The 13,421-nt window shown below is 40.3% G+C and overlaps 1 long non-coding RNA gene across 1 annotated transcript in view; it reads left to right on the top strand.

Moving 5' to 3' along the window:
- Positions 1–13,421, top strand: part of LOC136792747 (uncharacterized) — a 41,891-nt gene that overhangs the window by 12,244 nt on the left and 16,226 nt on the right. Inside the window, exon 2 of the long non-coding RNA XR_010837075.1 lies at positions 12,256–12,290. This is a non-coding gene — a long non-coding RNA (uncharacterized lncRNA). The remainder of the gene's footprint in view (positions 1–12,255; positions 12,291–13,421) is intronic.

The raw sequence follows: 13,421 nt of genomic DNA, 5'->3' as shown, positions 1-13,421 counted from the left end.
GTCATATAGTGTTCTGCCTATGTTTTCCTCTAAGAGTTTGATGGAGTCTGGCCTTACATTTAGGTCTTTAATCCATTTTGAGTTTATTTTTGTGTATGGTGTTAGGGAGTGTTCTAATTTCATTCTTTTACATGTAGCTGTCCAGTTTTCCCAGCACCACTTATTGAAGAGGCTGTCTTTTCTCCACTGTATACACTTGCCTCCTTTACCAAGGATAAGGTGACCATATGTGTGTTGGTTTATCTCTGGGCTTTCTATCCTGTTCCATTGATTTATATTTCTGTTCTTGTGCCAATACCATACTGTCTTGATTACTGTAGCTTTGTAGTATAGTCTGAAGTCAGGGAGCCTGATTCCTCCAAGTCAGTTTTTCCTTCTCAAGATTGCTTTGGCTATTCAGGGTCTTTTGTGTTTCCATACAAATTGTGAAATTTTTTGTTTTAGTTCTAAAAATGCCAGTGGTTGTTTGACAGAGATTGCACTGAATCTGTAGATTGCTTTGGGTACTAGAGTCATGTTCACAAAGTTGATGCTTCCAACCCAAGAACATGGTATATCTCTCCATGTAGTTGTATCATCTTTAATTTCTCTCATTAGTGTCTTATAATTTTCTGCATACAGGTCTTTTGTCTCCTTAGGTAGACTTATTCCTAGGCATTTTATTCTTTTTGTGCAATGGTAAATGGGAGTGTTTTCTTAATTTCACTTTCAGATTTTTCATCATTAGTGTATAGGAATGCAAGAGATTTCTGCGCATTAATTTTGTATCCTGCTACTTTACCAAATTCATTGATTAGCTCTAGTAGTTTTCTGGTAGCATCTTTAGGATTCTTTATGTATAGCATCATGCAATCTGCAAACAGTGACAGCTTTACTTCTTCTTTTCCAATTTGGATTCCTTTTATTTGTTTTCCTTCTCTGATTGCTGTGGCTAAAACTTCCAAAACTATGTTGAATTATAGTGGTGAGAGGTGGCAAACTTGTCTTGTTCCTGATCTTAGTGGAAATGGTTTCAGTTTTTCACCATTGAGGATGACGTTGGCCATGGGTTTGTCATATATGGCCTTTATTATGTTGAGGTAAGTTCCTTCTATGCCTACTTTCTGGAGGGTTTTTATCATAAATGGGTGTTGAATTTTGTTGAAAGCTTTCTCTGCATCTATTGAGATGATCATTTGGTTTTTCTCCCTCAGTTTGTTAATATGGTGTATCACGTTGATTTATTTGCATATATTGAAGAATACTTGCATTCCTGTTATAAACCCCACTTGATCATAGTGTATGATCCTTTTAATGTGCTGTTGGATTCTGTTTGCTAGTATTTTGTTGAGGATTTTTGCATCTGTGTTCATCAGTAATATTGGCCTGCAGTTTTCTTTCTTTGTGAGATCTTTGTCTGATTTTGGTTTCACGGTGATGGTGGTGTCTTAGAATGAGTTTGCGAGTGTTCCTCACTCTGCTATATTTTGGAAGAGTTTGAGAAAGATAGGTGTTAGCTCTTCTCTAAATGTTTGATAAAATTCCCCTGTGAAGCCATCTGGTCCTGGGCTTTTTTTGTTGGAAGATTTTTAATCACAGTTTCAATTTCAGTGCTTGTGATTGGTCTGTTCATATTTTCTATTTCTTCCTGGTTCAGTCTCGGAAGGTCATGTATTTCTAAGAAGTTGTCCATTTCTTCCAGGTTGTCCATTTTATTGGCATATAGTTGCTTGTAGTAATCTCTCCTGATCCTTTGTATTTCTGCAGTGTCAGTTGTTACTTCTCATTTTTCATTTCTAATTCTACTGATTTGAGTCTTCTCCCTTTTTTTCTTGATGATTCTGGCTAATGGTTTATCAATTTTGTTTATCTTCTCAAAGAACCAGCTTTTAGTTTTATTGATCTTTGCTATCGTTTTCTTCATTTCTTTTTCATTTATTTATGATCTGACCTTTATGATTTCTTTCCTTCTGCTAACTTTGCAGTTTTTTAGTTCTTCTTCTCTAATTTCTTTAGGTGTAAGGTTAGGTTGTTTATTTGAGATGTTTCTTGTTTCTTAAGGCGGCTTGTATAGCTCTAAAGTTCCCTCTTAGAGCTGGTTTTGCTGCATCCCACAGATTTTGAGTCATTGGGTTTTCATTGTCATTTGTTTCTAGGTATTTTTAAAAATTTCCTCTTTGATTTCTTCAGTGATCTCTTGGTTATTAAGTAGTGTGTTGTTCAGCTGCCATGTGTTTGTATATGTACTGATTTTTTCCTGTAATTGATATCTAGTCTCATAGCATTGTGGTCAGAAAAGATACTTGATATAATTTCAATTTTCTTAAGTTTACCAAGGCTTGATTTGTGACCGAAGATATGATCTATCCTGGAGAATGTTCCATGAGCACTTGAGAAGAATGTATATTCTGTTGTTTTTGGATGGAATGTCCTATAAATATCCATTAAGTCTATCTTGTTTAATGTATCATTTAAAGCTGTGTTTCCTTATTTATTTTCATTTTGGATGATCTGTCTATTGGTGAAAGTGGGGTATTAAATCCCCTACTATTAATGTGTTACTGTCGATTTCCCCTTTTATGGCTGTTAGCATTTGCCTTAAGTATTGAGGTGCTCCTGTGTTAGGTGCATAAATATTTACAATTGTTATACCTTCTTTTTGGATTGATCCCTTGATCATTATGTAGTGTCCTTCTTTGTCTCTTGTAATAGTCATTTTAAAGTCTATATTGTCTGATATGAGAATGGCTACTCCAGCTTTCTTTTTATTTACATTTGCATGGAATATATTTTTCCAACCCCTAACTTTCAGTTTGTATGTGTCCCTAGGTCTGAAGTAGGTCTCTTGTCGACAGCATATATACGGGTCTTGTTTTTGTATCCATTCAGCCAGTCTATGTCTTTTGGCTGGAGCATTTAATCCATTTACATTCAAGGTAATTATCTATATGTATGTTCCTATTACCATTTTCTTAATTGTTTTGGGTTTGTTCTTGTAGGTCTTTTCCTTTTCTCATGTTTCCTACCTAGAGAAGTTCCTTTAGCATTTGTTGTAAAGCTGGTTTGGTGGTGCTGAATTCTCTTTACTTTTGCTTGTCTGTAAAAATTTTAATTTCTCTGTCAAATCTGAATGAGATCCTTGCTGGTTTGAGTAATCTTGGTTGTAGGTTTTTCCCTTTCATCACTTTACATATGTCCTGCCACTCCCTTCTGACTTGCAGAGTTTCTCCTGAAAAATCAGCTGTTAACCTTCTGGGGGTTCCCTTGTATGTTATTTGTTGCTGTTTCCTTGCTGCTTTGAATATTTTTTTCTTTGTATTTAATTTTTGATAGTTTGATTAATATGTGTCTTGGTGTGTTTCTCCTTGGATTTATCCTGTATGGGAATCTCTGTTCTTCCTGGATTTGATTGACTATTTCCTTTCCCATGTTAGGGAAGTTTTCAACTATAAACTCTTCAAATATTTTCTCAGACACTTTCTTTTTCTCTTCTTCTTCTGGGACCCCTATAATTCAAATGTTGGTGCATTTAATGTCCCAGAGGTCTCTGAGACTGTCCTCAATTCTTTTCATTCTTTTCTCCTTATTCTGCTCTGCGATAGTTATTTCCACTATTTTATCTTCCATGTGACTTATCTGTTCTTCTGCCTCAGTTATTCTGCTATTGATTCCTTCTAGAGAATTTTAAAATTTCATTTATTTTGTTGTTCATCATTGTTTGTTTGCTCTTTAGTTCTTGTAGGTCCTTGTTAAATGTTTCATGTATTTTTTCCATTCTTTTTCCGAATAGAATTTGGAAGACCAAAGATTTTGGATCATTTTTACTGTCACTACTCTGAATTCTTTTACAGGTAGACTGCCTGTTTCATCCTCATTTGTTTCATCTGATGGGTTTTTACCTTGGTCCTTCATCTGCTGCATATTTCTCTGTCTGCTCATTTTGTTTAACTTACTGTGTTTGGGGTCTACTTTTTACAGGCTGCAGGTTCGTAGTTCCCATTGTTTTTGGTGTCTGCCCCCCGTGGGTGAGGTTGGTCAGTGACTTGTGTAGGCTTCCTGGTGGAGAGCTCTGGTGCCTGTGTTCTGGTGGGTGGGGCTGGATCTTGTCTTTCTGGTGGGCAGGGCTGTGTCTGGTGGTGTGTTTTGGGGGTGTCTGTGAACTTAGTGTGATTTCTGGCAGCCTCTCTGCTAATAAGTTGGCTTGTGTTCCTGTCTTGCTAGTTGTTTGGCATGGAGGGTCCAGCACTGGAGTTTGCTGGCCATTGGGTGGAACTGGGTCTTAGTGTTGAGATGGAGCTCTCTGGGAGAGCTGTCACTGACTGATATTATGTGGGGCTGGTAGGTCTCTGGTGGTCCAATGTCCTGATCTCAGCTCTCCCACATCAGAGGCTCAGGCCGGACACCAGGCCAGAGCACCAAGACCCCATCAGCCACATGGCTCAGATGAAAAGGGAGAAAAAAAAAGAAAGAAAAAGTAAATTAAAAAAAAATAATAATAATAAATGAAAATTTATTAAAATAAAAAAATAATAATAATAAAGAAGAGAGCAACAAAACCAATAAACAAATCCACCAATGATAACAAGTGCTAAACACTAAAGTAAGATAAATACAAAAATCAGAAACAAATCAGTTGCAGAGAGCAAACCCCAAGTCTAAGTTTCTCCCAAAATCCACCACAATTTGGGGACAATTTGTTGTCTATTCCACAGATGCAGGGTTCATCAAGTTGATTGTGGGGATTTAATCCACTGCTCCTGAGGCTGCTGGGAGAGATTTCCCTTTCTCTTCTTCGCACAGCTCCTGGTGTTCAGCTTTGGATTTGGCCCCACCTCTGAGTGTAGGTCACCCTCTGGAATCTGTTCCTCATCCAGGTAGGAGAGGGTTAAAGCAGTGGTTGACTAGGGGGCTGTGGCTCACTCAGGCCAGTGGGAGGAAGGGGTATGGATGCGGGGCGAGCCTGCAGTGGCAGAGGCCAGTGTGACATTGCAACAGCCTGGGGTGCGTCGTGTGTTCTCCCAGGAAAGTTGTCCCTGGATCATGGGACCCTGACAGTGGCGGACTGCGCAGGCTCCTGGGAGGGACGGTGTGGAGAGTGACCCGTGCTCGCACACAGGATTCTTGGTGGCTACAGCAGCAGTGTTAGCATTTCATGCCTGTCTGTGGGGTCCGAGCTGATAGCCGCAGCTCCCGCTGGTCTCTGAAGCTCGTATAGGCAGTGCTCGGAATCCGCTCTTCTCATGCAGCCCAAAACAATGGTCTCTTGCCTCTTAGGCAGTCCCAGACTTTTTCCCAGACTCCCTCCCGGCTAGCTGTGGTGCACTAGCCCCCTTCAGGCTGTGTTCCCGCAGCCAACCCCAGTCCTCTCCCTGGGATCTGACCTCCGAAGCCCGAGCCTCAGCTCCCAGCTCCCACCTGCCCTGGTGGGTGAGCAGACAAGCCTCTCAAGCTGGTGAGTGCTGGTCAGCACCTATCCTCTGTGAGGGAATCTCTGCGCTTTGCCCTCTTCACCTCTGTTGCTGTGCTCTCCTCCATGGCTCCCAAGCTTCCCTCCTACCCACCCTCGGTCTCTGCCACTGAAGGGGCTTCCTAGTGTGTAGAAACTTTTCCCCCTTCACAGCTCCATCCCAGAGGTGCAGGTCCCGTCCCTATTATTTTGTCTCTGTTTTTTTTTTTTTTCTTTTGCCCTATCCAGGTATGTGGGGGAGTTTCTTGCCTTTTGGGAAGTCTGAGGTCTTCTGCCATCGTTCAGTAGGTTCAGTAGGAGTTGTTCCACAGGTAGATGTATTTTTGATGTATTTGTGGGTGATCTCCACGTTTTACTCCTCTGCCATCTTGAAGGTCCCCAGCTATAGCCTTATGAAAAGTATTTCTTAAATAATAAGACTTGAAATTGGAAATGACTTCTTGATTCGTGGGCTCCAGAATGGATGTTGTATCAGCAGGCATGAAAACAATGTTAATCTCATACATCTCCATCAGTGCTCTTGGGTGATCAGGTGCATAGACAATGACCAGTAATATTTGAAAGGAGTCTTTCTTTCTGAGCAGTAGGTCTCAACAGTGGGCTTAAAATATTCAGTAAGCCATGTTGTATAGCAATGTGCTGTCATCCAGGCTTTGTTGTTCCATTTATAGAGCACAGGCAGAGTAGATTTATCATAATTTTTAAGGGCCCTAGGATTTTCAGAATAGTATATAAGCATTGGCTTTGACTTCAGGTCACCAGCTGCATTATCCCCTAACAAGAGAGTCAGCCTGTCCTTTGAAGCCAAGCACTGACTTTTCCTCTCTAGCTATGATAATCCTAGATGGCATCTTCTTCCAATAGAAGGCTGTTTCATCTACATTGAAAATCTATTGTTCAGTGAAGCCTCCTGCATTAGTTATCTTAGCTAGATCTTCTGGATAACTTACTGCAGCTTCTACATCAGCACTTGCTACTTCACATTGCGCTCTGACGTTATAGAGACAGCTTCTTTCCTTAAACCTCAAACCAACCTTTACTAGCTTCAAACTTTTCTTCGACAGCTTCCTCTCCTCTTTCAGCCTTCATAGAATTGAAGAGAGTTAGGACGTTGCCCTGGATCAGGTTTTAGCTTAAGGGAATGTTGTGGCTGGTTTGATCTTCTATTCAGACTATTAAAACTTTCTCTATATCAGCAATAAGGCTGTTTTGCTTGCTTATCATTCCTGTGTTCACTGGAGTGGCACTTTAAATTTCCTTCAAGAACTTTTCCTTTGTGTTCACAGTGTGGCTAACGGTTTGGCATAAGAAGCTTAGCTTTCAGACTGTCTCCACTTTCAACACGGCTTCCTCACTAAACTTAATCACTGGATTTTGATTTAAAAATGAGAGACGTGTGACTCTTCCTTTCACTTGAACATTTAGAGGCCATTGTAGGCTTATTAATTGGCTTAATTTCCATATTGCTGTATCTCAGGGAATAGGAAGGCCCCAGGAGAGGAAGAGAGTTGGGGGAATGGCTGGTCAGAGGAGCAATCAGAATACATGCAACATTCATCTCTTTAGTTTGCCGTCTTATGTGGGCATGTTTATGGCACCCCAAAACAATTATAATAGGATCATCTAAGATAACTGATCACAGATCACTGTAGCAAATAGAATAATAATGAAAGTTTTGAAATATTGCTAGAATTAACAAATATGACACAGAGACAGGAAATAAGCAAATGCTTTTGGAAAAATGGCACTGATAGACTTGCTTGACACAGGTTTGCCACAAAACTTCAATTTGTAAAAAAATGCAATATCTGCAAAGTGCAATATAATGAGGTGTGCCTGTATATAGGGCCTTGAACAACAGGTAAGGATTGGGGATTTATTTTGTAGACAATAGGTAACATCAAATATTTTCAAGGTAAAAGTGGTGGTATAAAACCTTAGAAAATATTTATTTTTCTGGTATTAGTTCTTAAGCCTTCAGATATCTGAGAATAAGATACCAATTCAGTTTGGTTCTGGAGTAGCTACAAGGATCAATTAACCTTGACTTATCGTGGGTTAAGAATAAAAAGTTCTGTTCCAGAAGATGGAACACCCGTCTGTTGTTGCCAAGATTTTTCCTTCTCTGTTACTTAACGTTAAAGGAAGGAAACCTCTTAGGAGTCCTGAGAATTAATTAGTATCTCCCAAGGGATTTTCCTATGTCTGTTGTTATTTATGTAGCTTGTTAAATAAAAGAGCTCTCTTTACAAATATTTCCTTATTAATCTTTGTTGAATGAACCTCAAACACTCAGGAAAGATGGGGTGGGTGGGTGGGGTAGGGAAACCAAAGTATATCAGGAAGAATGCCCACAGATGTTAGAAAGGATTTGGGGGCTTGTGAGAGCTCTGAAAACCTGTTATATTGTGGAATATCTTTCCTCTTTCTAAGTAATAGGAAAACCACATTGTTTTCTCCCAGCATACTTTCCTGGAGCAGGGAACATAGAAAATGTCTTTTATGTCTTTAGACCTAGCTGTAAGTAAAATTGGGACTATTAAAGCAACACAAGTAGTGGGTTAAGCATTTGTATGTTTTACTTTTAGAGGTCTATTCAAGTAACTTCAGGCAATCGGACTTGACTGAATATATATATATATATTCCTGAAAACAGGAATCTGTCTGTGAATCCAGGCCTCACAAGGACCCAGGAGCACCATACAACTGAATTCACAAAGACAGGGATGGAGCTTGGGAAGTGACCTAGATATTGAGTTTCTAGCCCAAGAGTGGGTCTGTAGCTCCCTCTTCTCATGCTTGACTGTTATGCTGTTAAAAGGTAAACTGAGGCACGTTAAAATTTGTTTTCTCAAGAGTTTATTTGACCAGACATTGATTTGAATAGGGCAGTGCCAAACCAAAGTGGTTAGGAACGCTCCAGACAGGGGCCAGCATTTTTTAGAGAGAAGATGCTGAAGCAGAGCAAAGCAATTATTTGATTGGTTATAGCTTAAGCAGTTGCCTTATTTAGGGAAGCCTAGTTGGCTCTGTGTGATTGGTTGTTCTTAAGTTTTACTCCCTTGGCCTCAAGTGCATCGACTCTGGCTTAGGTTTGGTTTGCTTACATAGGCTACCGAGGTATCAGAGTCATACCAGTCTACTTGCCTCCTCATTTAATTATTTGAAGAGTTGGCTGGTTTTTGCTGCCCCTGCTTCGGCTGCTCTTGCCTCTGACAACCACCTTCTCTCAACTCTGTTTTTCTTTGCCTTATTGCTTCTGATTACTCACAGCATCTGCTTCCTCTCAGCTGCTGCTTATTAATTACTGCCCCATGACTTCTGCCTATTGATTTTTTTCTCTGTATGTCTTCAGTTCAGATTGCCTGAATCCAAATGCAGGTCTAGGGTCAAGAGCACAGCTAGAAGTTGAGATTTGAATTGGGTGAGGGGAAACATCATCCTTTTGAGACTGAGGGAAAGTGTGAGGTAGATACTTCTATAGGCAGGGAACAGGAAGTTGAGAGAGGTCATAGCCAATGACTTATGTCTCCTTACTGGAGTAAGAACACTGTCTGCTTAGAGTGAGGGAGAGGGTTTGCATAAGGCGCTTGTAGAGCAGTGGAGGGCTGGACTAGCTTTACAGGGCAATGGGAGAGGAACTGACCAGAAACAAGTGAAAATATTGAGAGGTGGAGCTGAGAGCTGAGATTCTGGGACTAGTCAGGGCAAATCTGCAAATCCCTGTGGGTTGTGTGATTTCTTCCTGATTGCATGATTTCTGCCTTGCCCAGCTCTCCCACCCTCTGAGCAGGAATGATGTGGGCAGGTGAGAGGAGAGCTCAGGAGATCAACCGTTTGTGCTGAGAGAGAAGAAAAGTTAGGAGGAGACAGAGAAGATCAGGAGGTCAGGGACTAGAAGTCTTGAAGAAGCTGATGTAAATGCAGAAGTAAGGGGTGGTTGAGGTTAGAAAGCAGGACATTTGAATGACAAGAGCTGGATTTCAGAGGTGACGCCATAGTGTGGAACATGTTGTGGATTAACTCTGGCCACAACTTCTTTGCAACTCCTTTATCCACTCTGAATCTGCGCTGGCCTTTGGACTTGCTTTAACCAATAGAACGTAGAAGAAGTGACATAGGTGCAAGTTCTGGAATCTAGGCCTCAAGAGGCTTTATGGTTTCTGCCTTTTCCTTCTTGGAACACTGCCTCAGGTCTGCAATGGCATGAAAAAGCCCAGATGAAAGACTATGCATGGAACGAAAGGCCCAGATAGCTCAGCTGTCTCAGCTGAGCTCATCCTTACCTGCTGCTGCCCGAATGCAGCCACAGGAGTGAGCCGAGGGGAGGCCAGCAGCAGAACTGCCCAATTAGCCTATAGACTCACAAAAATGACAAATCATTGTTTTAAGCCACTAAGTTTTAGAGTGATTTATTCTACCAATGGGTAACTGATACCCTGTGGGAGTGCCATAGTGGTGTATTGCTTCCTCTGCCTAGAACATTCTCCCCCAATCCTGGCATTCCATTCCCTTGCATTCACTCTTCATTTGGCCAACTTCTTATTTTTTAAGGCTCAGTTCAGGTGTCATCTTCTCCCGCCAAAGTGTATCAAGGAGGGTGCAAACGAGATGTTAGAAGAGCCTTCTCAGCCTCCAATAGTCAAGGTCAGGTGTTCTTTATGTTCTCAAGGCATCCTGTGTGTGCCCACCATAGTACTTCTACCGCATTATAAATGTCTGTATTCTTCACTAAACTGTGGTATTTTGAGACCAGGGGTTTCCTACTCTCAGTGCCTTGCACTGTGCCTGGAACATTCACATGTTTGTTGAAGGGATGATACAATATTTTACCCTTCAGCTGAAACCCTGCTTCTTCACTTACAGAGAACTAGCCCTGCCAATAATATAACATGACCATAATCACACTATCCATACCCAAGAAGACCCTCATATAGTAATGGCAGAGATGACTGCTCATAAATGCCTTTCCCCTTCTCCTTGCTCATCTAAGTCTTATTGGTGCAGCTTAAATCTCACTCCTCCATGAAGTCTTGCCTACTATTGCTACCCCACACTGATTTCTCACTCACTCTGTTGCACTCCCATAATGCTTACCAGCTGCCTGGTTTAATAGTTCAGCACATGGGTTTTGAAATTAGAGAGTCTTAGGTTCAAATCCCAGCTGGGTTATTTTCTAATTGGACATATCACTTGAACCTTCTAACACCCAGTTTCCTGAATCTGTAAAATGATCATAAGAATCCCTATCTCACAGGGTTGTTGTATTATATGATAAAGTATTTAGTATTTGGCACATGGCAAGTTCTTATTAAGGGTGGTTATTATTAGTAATCCATTAAAAAAAAAGAGTATAAGCAAAGAGCTAGATTCAACACTCCTCCTGGAAGGATTTAGAGAGAGGTCTGTCTATTCCATGGCTCTGAGCAGAACCACATTCATGCCATCCTGTAGAGCTGTCTTCAGAATCTCAGAGAGGATTCTTGGCAAGATGGCACAGTTTCAGAATCCATCTCATAGGAAGTCCTTCCTAATGCATGAATAATAACAAGCCTGGGTTTGTCATTGGTTGAAGAGGTGATTCTTTAGGGACATTTACCTGGATTTCTTTAGTAGCTGCTTTGAGGAAAGGCTTCCTCTCTGCAGCTTAACAACTATTTTCTGCTGATGTTCCATTCTGCACTCTCATGGCTAGGAAAATGGATAGCTCAATCAGTTCACATTTGCTGGTTCTAACAGCTCACATCACATCATGCTTCCATGGGGGAATATGTGGAAATGGAGGTGAAGTGTAGTGAAAAGTAGATCAGCCTGTACTCGCAGAGGGAGAAGCCATCATCATGAGGTCATCTGTGAGGTTGAAAGGTACAGGGACTGAGGTGATAGAATGAGGGGCTCTAAGTTTTCCTTTATGAATCAAGAGGGAGAACTGAGAAGCAGAGTAGCTCTTTCCTGAATGGATTAGCCTCAATTTTTCAGATAAAGAAGAGAAAGGGCTGGGGCTGGGGGCAAAGAGGAAGGATAAAGGCAAAGGAGGAGGGGAGGAGAAGTTGACTAGTTGATTAAATGCTGGGCATTTTTGAGAAGGGTAATGCAGAATGATGTGGTGATGTGTCTGCAATAGAGATTCTGTGTGCTCTTATTGTTGGTGCACCTTTAAAAGGGAATGATAGGCCTGAGGAAGATCTGAGTTCTCAACCTCAGCTGCACCAAAGAAACACCTGGAGAGCTTAAAATAACTCTGATGCCCAGGCTGCACTTCAGACCAATTAGATTAGTCTCTGCTGGTGAAACCTTCTGAGGTGACTCTAATATGCAGTGAATAAGGGAACCACTGGCCTGGACATACAACTAAAATGATTAGGCATCATGAGGGCTACAAATAAATGTAACCCAAATAAGATATGAATAAGATATGGATCATTACCATCATCCCAGGAAGTTCTGTCTGGTCCTTTTCCAGTTAATCTCTACTTCTACTCTCCCAGAGATGACCACTGTTGTGATTTTTACCCTGTATGGATTGGTTGAAACCATTCTAAATTGTCAAATAATTACAGCATATACTCTTATGTAGGACTTCTTTCATTCAGTAAAATGCTTTTGAGATTCACCCATGTTATTGTATGTATCATTAATTTATTTCTTTATATAGCTAATATTTTATCATATGAATATACCACAATTTAAAAATCCATTCTCATACTGATGGACACCTGAGCTGTTTTCAGTTCTTTGTTATTATGAATAAAGCTGCTATGAACACTCTTGTACCAGTCTTTGTGTACATATATTTTCATTTCTCTTAGATAAATACCTATGAGTGGAAGTTCTGTGTCATAGGGTAAGTATATATGTAGGTGTTTTTTTTTTTCTGCATTGGGTCTTTGTTGTTGTGCATGGGCTTTCTCTAGTTGCTGTGAGTGGGGGCTACTCTTTGTTGAAGTGCACAGGCTTCTCATTGTGGTGGCTTCTCTTTGTTGTGGACACGGGTTCTAGGCGCTTGGGCTTCAGTAGTTGCAGCACGTGGGCTCAGTAGTTGCCGTGCAGGCTCTAGGGTGTGTGGGCTTCAGTAGTTGTGGTGCACGGGCTTACTTGCTCTGCAGCACGTGGGATCTTTCAGGACCAGGAATTGAACCCATGTACCCTGCATTGCCAGGTGGATTCTTAACGATTGAGCCACGGGGGAAGTCCTATATTTAGTTTTATAAGAAACTGTCAGACCTTTTCCTAAAGAGTTTATATCATTTTACATTCACATCAACAATGTATGAGAGTTCCAGTTGCTCCACAACCTTGTCAACATTTGATGTTGTCAGTCTTTTAAAATTACAGTCATTCTGGTGGGTGTGTAGTGGTATCTCATGATTTTAATTTGCATATCTTGATGATTAATGGTGTTGATCACTTTTTCATATGTTTATTAATAATTTGTATATTTTCTTTTGTGAAATTCCTGTTCTCTTCCTTTGCTCAGTTTTTAAAAAATTGTGTTGCTTCTTATTTTTATTAAGTTGAAGGAATTCTTTATATATTCTGTGTACAAGTTCTTCATCAGATATATGTTTGCAAATATTTTCTCTGTGGCCTGCATGTTCATTTTTTTATTGGTGTCATGACAAGCAGAAGCTTTAAATTTTGATGAAGTCCAATTTATCAGGGTTGGTTTTTTTTTTTTTTTTTTTTTTTTTGCTTTTTGGTCTTTCTGGTGGCTATTGCTTTATATGTCTAAGAAATCTTTGCCTGGCTCCTAGTAATAAAGATATACTCCTATGTTTTGCTCTGAAATGTTTATGATTTCAAGTTTTACATTTAGGTCTATCAATCAACTCTCTCATATTAAATTTTGTATATGGTATAAGGTAGGGGTTGATGTTCATTTTTTTTTCATATAGATACACAATTATTTCAGCACCATTTTGTTGAAAAGACTTTTTTCCCCATTGTGTTGGCACCTTTGCCAAAAAATCAAAAG

This window comes from Kogia breviceps, chromosome 15 (assembly GCF_026419965.1).
Source record: "Kogia breviceps isolate mKogBre1 chromosome 15, mKogBre1 haplotype 1, whole genome shotgun sequence".
Lineage (NCBI taxonomy): Eukaryota > Metazoa > Chordata > Mammalia > Artiodactyla > Physeteridae > Kogia > Kogia breviceps.
The sequence above is the reverse complement of the archived record's forward strand: the minus strand, read 5'-3'. Positions and strand labels throughout refer to the sequence as shown.